Genomic DNA, 10,626 nt, shown 5'->3' on the forward strand with positions numbered 1-10,626 from the left:
TAGGCTGAGGGGGTGACACCTACACTGAAGTCTGAATGACAGGGCCAGCTGTACAAAGGTCAGGCGGCAAAGCATTCCAGGCAGGAGAAGAAGCCAGTGCCGCTGTGCGAGACAGACCCTGCTAAGCATGCTTGAGGGATGGAAAGGTGTGAAGGGAGCACCGCTGATGGGGACAAATGGAACGAGATGAGTTTAGAGAGGTGAGCAGGAGCTGGACCATTCAGAGCTTTCTAAGCGAGGGCAAGAAGTTTAGATCTTTGTGCTTGGGGTGGGGGGGCTGTTGAGCGATGTGCTCTGAGTGATGGAGGCAGGGTCTAGGCGACAGCAGTGGTGCTGGAGAGGAGTGGCTGGATTCAGGATCTGTTTGGAAGTGGGGCTTTTCCTGTGTTCCTCCAGTTGTTCCAGGATCACAGTCTGCTCTTCTATCCCCACTTTTTAAGGCTTTTCCTTTTTCCTCTTCATATAGGGCCTCAGCCCCCCCCCCCCCCCCGCCCGCCAAGGTGTTGGCTAAGTACCATATTTTGGGTTGCAAAAGTTACACTTCATTTTGGGAATATTTGCATCTTAATTTACTACTAATTTGCCCTTTTTTCATTTTTAACAGTTTTTAATGAAAGTTGTATTCAAGATTACTTTATTCCTGCATCTTCTCAATTGTTTCTTCCTTATATTTGCCCTTTTCCTTTCCTACTTGGTGAGATTTGGCTTTACGTTCGAGGATCTCTTTGCAGTCTTCGTCCGGTTTTAGTCCGGTGATAGCCACCTTGCTGGGGTGAATGCCCACATGGACAGTCGCGCTATTAGCCTGCTCCCGCTGCACTCGTGCAACGTACATGACATGTTTCTTCCTGTAAACCTGGACTCCTTTGCCAATTTGCTGCCCTCTGTAGAGCCCTCGTACAACATGAACTTCATCACCCTTTCGGATGGGCACGGATCGGACATTGTACTTCTGTCTCAGCTCTTTAGAAACAGGGGAAGACACCATCTTCCTGTGAATGTGGGAAGGCGCATTGAAATGCCTTTTCCGGTTCTCGCTTGGGTCAGAAGTCACAAAGGGATTGCACTTCACTTTGGCCGCTGGTGCTTCAGCGATGGCCGCAAAAGGGAAGAGAGCAATAATTTGCTCTTTTAAAAACAAAGTTTAAAGTGGCAGTTTGCATCTCGTTAAGGTTTTAGGATGCGTCTTGGTTTCTAACCCTGACTCAGTACCAGTTGTGATTTTGTATATCACTTAGCCACTCTGAACTAAGTTTCCTTATCTGTAAAGTGGATCAGATTATACCTCCTATGCATCATTCATAGCCCTGTACTGTAATAAAAAGCAACTGAGATGATGATTTTAAAAGTACACAGTTGTGGGCTTCCCTGGTGGCGCAGTGGTTGAGAATCCGCCTGCCGGCGCAGGGGACACGGGTTCGTGCCCCGGTCCGGGAAGATCCCACATGTCACGGAGCGGCTGGGCCTGTGAGCCATGGCCACTGAGCCTATGCGTCTGGAGCCTGTGCTCCGCAACGGGAGAGGCCACGGCAGTGAGAGGCCCGCGTACCACAAAAAAAAAAAAAGAAAAAAAAAAAAAGAAAAGTACACAGTTGCGATTACGTGTGAAACGTTGTCTTGGCTTTCATGCCCCTGTGTGTACCTGTTCTCCATCACCTAGCTCGCAAGAGTGAGAATAAAAGATCTTGAGGCAGGCAGGCCTTTATTGCATCAGCAGAGGTCTTTCATACTCCCTACATTCTCAGCATTGTATGGTGTATTATGGAGGATGTGGTTGTCCATTCCCAACCCCTGGCGGCCACTCATCTGTTCTCTATCTCCAGAATTTTGTTATTTCAAGTGTTATATCAGTAGAACCATACAGTTTAAGGAACTTTCTAAGATTATCTTCTTTCTGTCGGCATAACTTCCCTGAGGTTCATCCAAGTTGTTTTTCTTTTTATTGCTGAGTAATACTCCATGGTATGGTGGACCATCATTTGGTTAACTATTCACTCACTGAAGGACTTTGGTTGGTTTTGAGTTATCAGCTATAATGAAAACAACTGCTCTGAACATTCATGCATAGGTTTTTGAGTGGACAGAAGTTGTCGTTTCTCGGACTTCCCTCGTGGTGCAAGTGGTTAAGAATACGCCTGCCAGTGCAGGGGGCACGGGTTCGAGCCCCGGTCCGGGAAGATCCCACGTGCCACAGAGCAACTAAGCCCGTGCGCCACAGCTACTGAAGCCTGCGCGCCTAGAGCCCGTGCTCCACAACAAGAGAAGCCACCTCAGTGAAAAGCCTACGCACAGCAACAAAGACCCAGTGTAGCCAAAAATAAATAAATAAACTTTTTTAAAAAAAGGGTATGCCATTTAAAAAAAAAAAAAGTTTTCATTTCTCTACAGTAAATGGCCAAGAGTGTCATATGCTGGGTCATCTGATCAGTCCATTTGTCATTTTAAAGGAAACTTGCAAACTGTTTTCTAGAGTGGCTGAATCATTTACATTCCCACCAACAATGTGTGAGCGATCCAGTTTTTTGCATCATTGCTGTTTGCTATTATCACTATTTTTTATTTTATCCATTCTGATAGGTGTGTTCTCATTGTGTTTAAATTTCTTCTTAGGCGTAATTCACACACCATAAAACTCACCCTTTTAAAGTATATAATTCAATGGTTTTTAATATAGTCTCAGGTAGTTGCAACTATCATCATTATCTGTATTTCCAAAGTATTTTCATTCCTCCAAAAAGAGTGACTGGTACCCATTGCCAGTCACGCCCAATTCAGCCCTCTTCCCAGCCCCCGGCAACCACTATCCTCTGTGTCTATGGATTTGCCCATAGAAATGAAATCTTATAATATATGGCCCTTTGTGACTGGCTTCTTTCACTAAGCATAATGTTTCATGGGTTCATCCACGTTGTAATATGAGTCAGCACTTCATCCCTTTGTATGGCTGAATAATATTCTATCATATGATTACCACATTTTGTTTATCCATAAGTTGGTGGACATTTGGGTTGTTTCCACTTTTGCCTGTTATGAATAATATTTCTAACAACATTTTTGTACAAGTTTTCATGTGTATGTATGTGTGTTTTCTTTTGGGTCTTTTCCCAAGAATTGAATTGCTGGGTCATATGGTAATTCTATGTTTACCCTTTTGAGGAACTGCCAAACTGATTTCCAAAACAGCTGCGCCATTCTACCTTCTCACCAGCAGTGTATGAGGGTTCCAGTTTCTCTACATCTTTGTCAACACTTGTTATTATCTGTCTTATTGATTCTAGCCATCCTGCTGGAAGTGAAGTGGTCTTTCATTGTGGTTTTGATTTTTCATTTCCCTGATGAGTTATGATTTGAGCATCTTCTCGTGTTTATTGGCCATTTGCATAGCTTCTTTGGAGAAATGTCTATTCAAGCTTTTGCCCAGTTTTCCATTGGGTTGTCTTTTTATTGTTGAGTTGTAACAGTTCCTTACATATTTTAGATACTAGACCCTTATTAGGTATATGATTTGCAAATATTTTCTCCCATTCTGTGGTCTGTCTTGTCACTGTGGTTTAAATTTCTATTTCCATAATGACTGCCAATGTTGGTCATCTTTTCCTCTGCAGGTTTACCATGTGTGTGGCCTCTTTGGTGAAATGTCTATTCATATGTTTTGCCCTAATGTCTATTCATATGTTTGTCATTTCCTCTTACTAGAGCTATGGCTGTAGACATTTTCCTTTATAGTATATATGTCTTCAAACTCTTCTTTGCAGTAGCACTAAGATGGATGAGACACAGCTGTTAAGCTGCTCATAGCTATAGATTTTTAAAATTGTGATTAAAAAACACATAACTTGGAATCTACCCTCAACCATTAGGTGTACAGTGCAAATATTAACTGTACACATGTAAGCAGATTTCTAAGACTTCTTCATTTTGCACAAACTGAAACTCTAGACCCATTGAATAGTAACGCCCCATTCCACACATATCCCTGCCCCTGGCAACTGCCATTCTGCTTTTTGCTTCTGTGAGATTGACTACTTTATACCTTAAATGAGTGGAATCATGCATTATTTGTCATTCTGTGACTGCCTTGTTTTACTTAGCATAGTGTCCTCAAGGTTCATCCGTGTTGTAGTATGTGACCATAGCTGTAGATTTTTAAAAAATTTTATTGAAGTATAGCTGAGTTACAGTGTTGTGTTAATTTCTTCTGTACAGTAAAGTGATTCATTTATGCATATATATACTTTCTTTTTCATATTCTTTTCTGTTATGGTTGATCCCAGGATATTGAATACAGTTCCCTGTGCTGTACAGTAGGACCTTGTTGTTTATCCATTCTATGCATAATAGTTGGCATCTGCTAACCCCAGACTCCCAATCCATCTCTCCACCCCACCCCTTGGCAACCACAAGTCTGTTCTCTATGTCTGTGAGTCTGTTTCTGTTTCATAGATAAGTTCATTTGTGTCATATTTTATTTTTTATTTTATTTTATTATTATTATTATTATTTTTTGGCCATGCTGCGTGGCCTGTGGGACCTTAGTTCCCCGGCCAGGGATTGAACCTGGGCCCTCGGCAGTGAGCGTGCAGAGTCCTAACCACTGGATTGCCAGGGAATCCCCCATTTGTGTCATATTTTAGATTCCACATATAAGTGATATCGTTTGGTATTTGTCTTTCTCTTTGTGACTTAATTCACTTAGTATGATAATCTCTTGGCCAATCCATGTTGTGGTAAATGGCATTATTTCATTCTTTTTTTTAATGGCTGAGTAATATTCCGTTGTATATATACACCACATCTTCTTTGTCCATTCATCTGTTGATGGACATTTAGATTATTTCCACATCTTGACTGTTGTGAATAGAGCTGCCAAGCTGTAGATTTGGATCCATGCTAGGCCAGTGCTCATTTTTATCTCATTGATAACCATGTGATCTCACCATGACTCAGTTTCTCCATCAGCAAAATGGATAACAGTAGGTCATAGTGGTATGGAACTTGGTAACTAAACTAAGAGCTTTGTGAATAATCCATACTCTCATCCTGTGGACCGCCTCACAGATGGCAGTTATGCGTCTTCGCCAAAAAGTCAGAAGTGAGCAGGAGAAGGTTCCCATCCTGGTTTGTTGAAGAGGCTTCACTGAGTGACCTCATTTCTTCATTAATTTTTAGTTTCTTTTCTTGCATAATGTTCACCCTTTAATCCCCAAATCATTCCAGAGTACATCAGCATATATATCCTGAAATTGAAAGGGGAGGATCCAACAAGGGATCTGGTTCTTGTTAAGGGTCTTCTTTGCCCCCAAAGAAGAGGATCTTTAAGCCAACCTCCACCTGGACCCATGAGGCACCCAGTTCTCTGGGAGTTGCTTTGGAAATGTGCTCTGGTACTAGAAGGAAAGGAAATAAAGCATTCCGAGAGTCTTGCAGGCTAGGAAATGGACATTCTGACATCTGTTCCCAAAGTCTACTGCAGTTGCTTTCTTCATTAAATTCTTTCTCAGTGTTTCATTGTTCCCATGTGGACACAGAGGCTGAACGTGTTGCCTGTCCTTGTCCTTTACAAAGCAGCATGAGAGATTTGGAAGAGAGATCTCTGGCCATCAAGCTCTGGTCTTAAATAAGACAGGATGATCATTTATTCCCTTCTTGTCTTGGAAGAAAAAATTTGCCACCATCTGAGCTCTCCCTGTGGACATATTAGCTCATGCAGACCTCTCTTGGGAAGGGAAAATGTATCTTTGCCTTTATCCTTTTTTCTTCCCCACACCCCCTTCTCCCAGTAGGCCCTTTGCTTCTGCATCATCCTATCCCAGGAGTTGAGTAGCAGCTTCAGCTCTCACCTTCCTCAGCAGGCACTGTGGTTTTGCACACAGCTGGGGGCATTTCTGGGGATAGATCTCAGTGGTTAGAGCAAACACTGCCTGGGAGTCTTGGGCCAGAGGAGATTCCTCTAGTCTCCTCCATACTTCTCTGGTTCTCGCTCACCAGACCCTCAGGGAATGCTGTCAAGCGTCAGTTCCCATGGCTGTTTTTCATCTTTCTTTTAGTTAAATCAGCTGTGAGGCCTGGCAGAGCCATGCTTCCCCTGGGGGCCTAGGCAAACCCAGATGCTGCCAGCCTGCTCTGGGGATCGGTGTCCCCGGAGTGCACTCAAGGCCAGTCCGTTTACTCTGCACAGACACAAGGAGAAGAATGTCAGTGCTAGGAGGGAGCTGAAGAGTCATCTAGTCAACCCCCTAATGCAACATCGCGGAAGAATTTTATGGGAAAACAAAGACCCACCCCACAGCTACAGCTCTTATCATGTGGCCAAGTGATGCTGTTTTTTTTTTGTTTGTTTTGTTTTGTTTTGTTTTGTTTTTTTTGCTGTACGTGGGCCTCTCACTGTTGTGGCCTCTCCCGCTGCGGAGCACAGGCTCCGGACGCACAGGCTCAGCGGCCATGGTTCACGGGCCCAGCCGCTCCACGGCATGTGGGATCCTCCCGGGCCGGGGCACGAACCCGTGTCCCCTGCATTGGCAGGCGGACTCTCAACCACTGCGCCACCAGGGGAGCCCTGATGCTGTTTTGATTTTAAATACGGTAACTGTAATTTCAATGCTAAAACTATTAAAATATTAGTAGAAGCTAGCGTAGGGTTCCAAAAGCGTGTAGCCTCTGTCGTAGCTTTGTAGTAAAGCAAAATGGTCATAAATACAGGTCAAAGGAATATAATAAACCAATGCATATATGCATAAATACATACATACATACATAAAAAGTAAAGGAAGGACATTTTTGCACAGTGTCAGGTGGCAACCCTGTAGGTGCTTTCTAAATCATTTCTATTTGTTTGCTTTGAGAAAAGGGCCCTTTTTTTCATTTCCTTATTCTGTGGCCAGAGAGAAGGGTCAGTTTCTCAGTTTTCTGGGAAATGGTCGTAGTTGTGTCTGGAGACCAGGGTTAGTCTCTATGTGCTGTTTGCCTTTTTGTTTTCATCTCTGGGTTCTCCCTGCAGACCCTGGTTGACCGCCTGCCTGGTGCCCATGGCTCCCACCTTATCTCTTTCTCAGAGTCCCATTCACCAGACCCCAGAGATTTCTTCTGCCCCAGCTGTCCTTTGCCTGCCTGTGTTGTGTAACCCCAAGGCTCTGCTAGACAGTTGAAGCTGATCTCATAGATTAATTCAGGGTAAAGTGGTAAGGGAGATTAGTGGCATTATTTATTGCCTTTCATAAACATTTACATTTTAAAGCTTTAGATCCTTTAATTCTTAAAAAAAAAATGAGTCAAGGGGAGTGGGGAGGAACATGATAGTGTAAGGGGATTAAGAGGTATAAACTACTAGGTATAAAATAAGGTACAAGGATTTTTAAAAAAGTAAAGACAGAACTACCATATGACCCAGCAATCCCACTACTGGGCATATACCCTGAGAAAACCATAATTCAAAAAGAGACATGTACCACAGTGTTCACTGCAGCTCTATTTACAATAGCCAGGACATGGAAGCAGCCTAAGTGTCCATCAACAGATGAATGGATAAAGAAGACGTGGAATATTACAATGGAATATTACTCAGCCATGAAAAGAAACGAAATTGAGTTATTTGTGGTGCGGTGGATGGACTTAGAGTCTATCATACAGAGTGAAATAAGTCAGAAAAGGAAAAACAATGACTGTAGGTTAACGCATATATATGGAATCTAAAAAAAATGGTACTGATGAACCTAGTGGCAGAACAGGAATAATGACACAGACATAGAGAATGGAACTGAGGACACGGGATTGGGGGAAAGGGGAAGCTGGGACAAAGTGAGAGTAGCATTGACATATATACACTACCAAATGTAAAATAGATAGCTAGTGGGAAGCAGCCGCATGGCACAGGGAGATCAGCTCTGTGCATTGTGACCACCTAGAGGGGTGGGATAGGGAGGGTGGGAGGGAGACGGAAGAGGGAGGAGATATGGCGATATATGTGTGCATATGGCTGATTCACTTTGTTGTACAACAGAAACTAACAGAGTATTGTGAAGCAATTATACTCCAATAAAGATGTATAAAATAAAAAGATACAAGGATGTAATGTTCAACACAGGGAATATAGCCAATAGTTTATAATAACTTTAAATGGAGTATACGCTCTAAAAATATTGAATCACTATGTTGTAAACCTGCAACTAATATAATATTATAAATCAACTATACTTCAGTTGAAAAAAAAATGAGTGGAACAGGGCACTCCAGCAAGAATGAGAAAATAGCTTTTCTTTCCTAGATGATACATTGGGTCACTCAAACCACACAGTTGATACCATCCAGACACCAACCATGAACAAGCCCGGACCTGAGTTCATTCCTCTGTCCAGTTGTTCCTAAGGAAGATTAAACCTGCTTTATTCCAGATGTGTCTTTTAAAATTATTATTATTAATTTATTTATTTCATTTATTTTTTGGCTGCGTTGGGTCTTCGTTGCTGTGTGTAGGCTTTCTCTAGTTGCAGGGAGCAGGGGCTACTCTTTGTTGTGGTGTGCAGGCTTCTCATTGCAGTGGCTTCTCTTGTTGTGGAGCACAGGCTCTAGGCGTGCGGGCTTCAGTTGCTGTGGCACAAGGGCTCAGTATTTGTGGCTTGTGGGCTCTAGAGCGCAAGCTCAGTAGTTGTGGTGCACGGGCTTTGTTGCTCCGCGGCATGTGGGATCTTCCCAGACCAGGGCTCGAACCCATGTCCCCTGCCTTGGCAGGCAGATTCTTAACCACTGCGCCACCAGGGAAGTCCCCAGACGTGTCTTTTGTAAGTTTTTATCTGTCTGTAATAAGGTCATAGCTACTAATGAAAAGGAATCCTCTCTTTTAAATCCAATTCTTTTCATGAGCAATAGGAACTTAATATGTATCTGTTAATGGCAAAATATTAATAAGCCTGAAGGAGTCAGCAGTAAGTCTTTCCGAGGGTTAGAAAACCGCTTACAAGGCCTTATCGGAAAGGCCCTATGAGGGCTTGGATTTTGTTATGAGAAACACTAATTGAAACCCTCAAGTGAAGGGCATTTCTTCTCCCTTTAGTCAATTCATGTTGCAAACATGTTGCTCTCATGGCTGGAATTGAATGCTTTCTGGAGAGACCTATCCAAGGAAATTAGCTTGAGATGCTGTCATTGTCATCATTGTAATCAGCTTACTAACTGCAAGGATGGCAGGTTTGCTCTTTTCCCTTGAAAGGCTTCATCAGCGCTGGTATCTACAGGCATTTAGGGACACCAAGGAAATATATCAAAGGCACTGAGTTTTCTCCTCTGGACACTAAAAAGTGGTGGATACCATTTTGCGTGTTGGCCTGGGGAGACCTGGGGGCTGAATCCTGGTACTGCTCCAAACTCATTCTGTGACTGTGGGTAAGACGTTCAACCTCTCTGAGTCTCTGCTGCTTTATCTGTAAAACTGGGATAATGATCTCTTTGCACAGGGCTATTTTAAGATTTAAATGAGCTATGTATGCAAAGACTCTGGCACAGATTACGAAGTGGCTAGCTGCTGAATAGAGCTCTGTAATTTGGCAAATCCCCAAATGGTTTGCACTTTGGCCCACTGAACTTCTATCTCAGGATGGTGTGTGAAGGCAGAGCTTGCAGACTGAGAAATCTGGGCTTCCAAGTGGACGTCTCTTTAAATCTTGGACCCTAGAAGGTGGCAATGGAGGCTCAAATGCCTGGCATACTGCATAATGTCTCATTTTGGTTGCTGCCATGGAGAAGGCTCTGAGCAGAGAGAGGGCTCAGGGTGGGTCGGCTGGCTGGCTGCCCAGGGCTCTTGTTGCCACAGACTGGATGTTTATGTGCCCTTCCCCCCATTCATATCTTGAAACCCTAACCCCCAGTGCGATGGGATTGGGAGGTGATTAGGTCATGAGGGTGGAGCCTTATGAATGGGATTAGTGCCCTTATAGAAGAGACCTCAGCGAGCTCCCTGTCCCTCCACGTGAGGGCATAGCGAGAAGATGGCTGCTTATGGACCAGGAAGCTGCACTCACCTGAAACTGAATCTGCCAATGTCTTGATGGACTTCTTAGCCTCTAGAACTGTGAGAAGTAAATTTCTGTTACGTGCAAATCACCCAGTCTATAGTACTTTGTTTTAGCAGCTGGACTGGACTAAATACCCGTCTATATTATGATCCGATGGTGGTCTTATCGAATTTTTTTTTAATACCTTATATTTTAGTCTCAGGTTCACAGCAAAATTGAGGGGCCAATAGAAAGATTTCCCCTACACCCGCTGCCTCAACACATGCATGGCCTTCCCCATTATCAACATCCTTCTCCAGATGATACATTTGTTGCAATTGACGACCCTACATTGATACATCATAATCACCCAGAGTCCATGGGTTACCTTCGGGTTCACTCTTGGTGTTGTACATACTATGTGTTTGTACAGATGCATAATGACATGTATGCGCCATTCGAGTGTCATATAGGTAGTTTCACTGCCCTGAGATTGCCTCGTGCTCCGCCAATCCATCCCTCCCTCCCCGCTAGTCTTACTGGATTTTCAGCAAGAATTACATTATTTTGCATATGGGACAGGGCATGTGTAGAGGTGCATGCATCTGTTTTTATCTACTTGCATCATAAGACCATAAGTTAG

At 43.4% G+C, this 10,626-nt stretch overlaps 1 pseudogene; it reads right to left on the reverse strand.

Moving 5' to 3' along the window:
- Nucleotides 1-634: 634 nt before the first annotated feature.
- On the reverse strand, nt 635-5,883 carry LOC131749760 (large ribosomal subunit protein uL24 pseudogene; annotated as a pseudogene).
- Nucleotides 5,884-10,626: the final 4,743 nt, after the last annotated feature.

Source organism: Kogia breviceps, unplaced genomic scaffold, assembly GCF_026419965.1.
Source record: "Kogia breviceps isolate mKogBre1 unplaced genomic scaffold, mKogBre1 haplotype 1 scaffold_462, whole genome shotgun sequence".
NCBI classification, from domain to species: Eukaryota; Metazoa; Chordata; class Mammalia; order Artiodactyla; family Physeteridae; genus Kogia; species Kogia breviceps.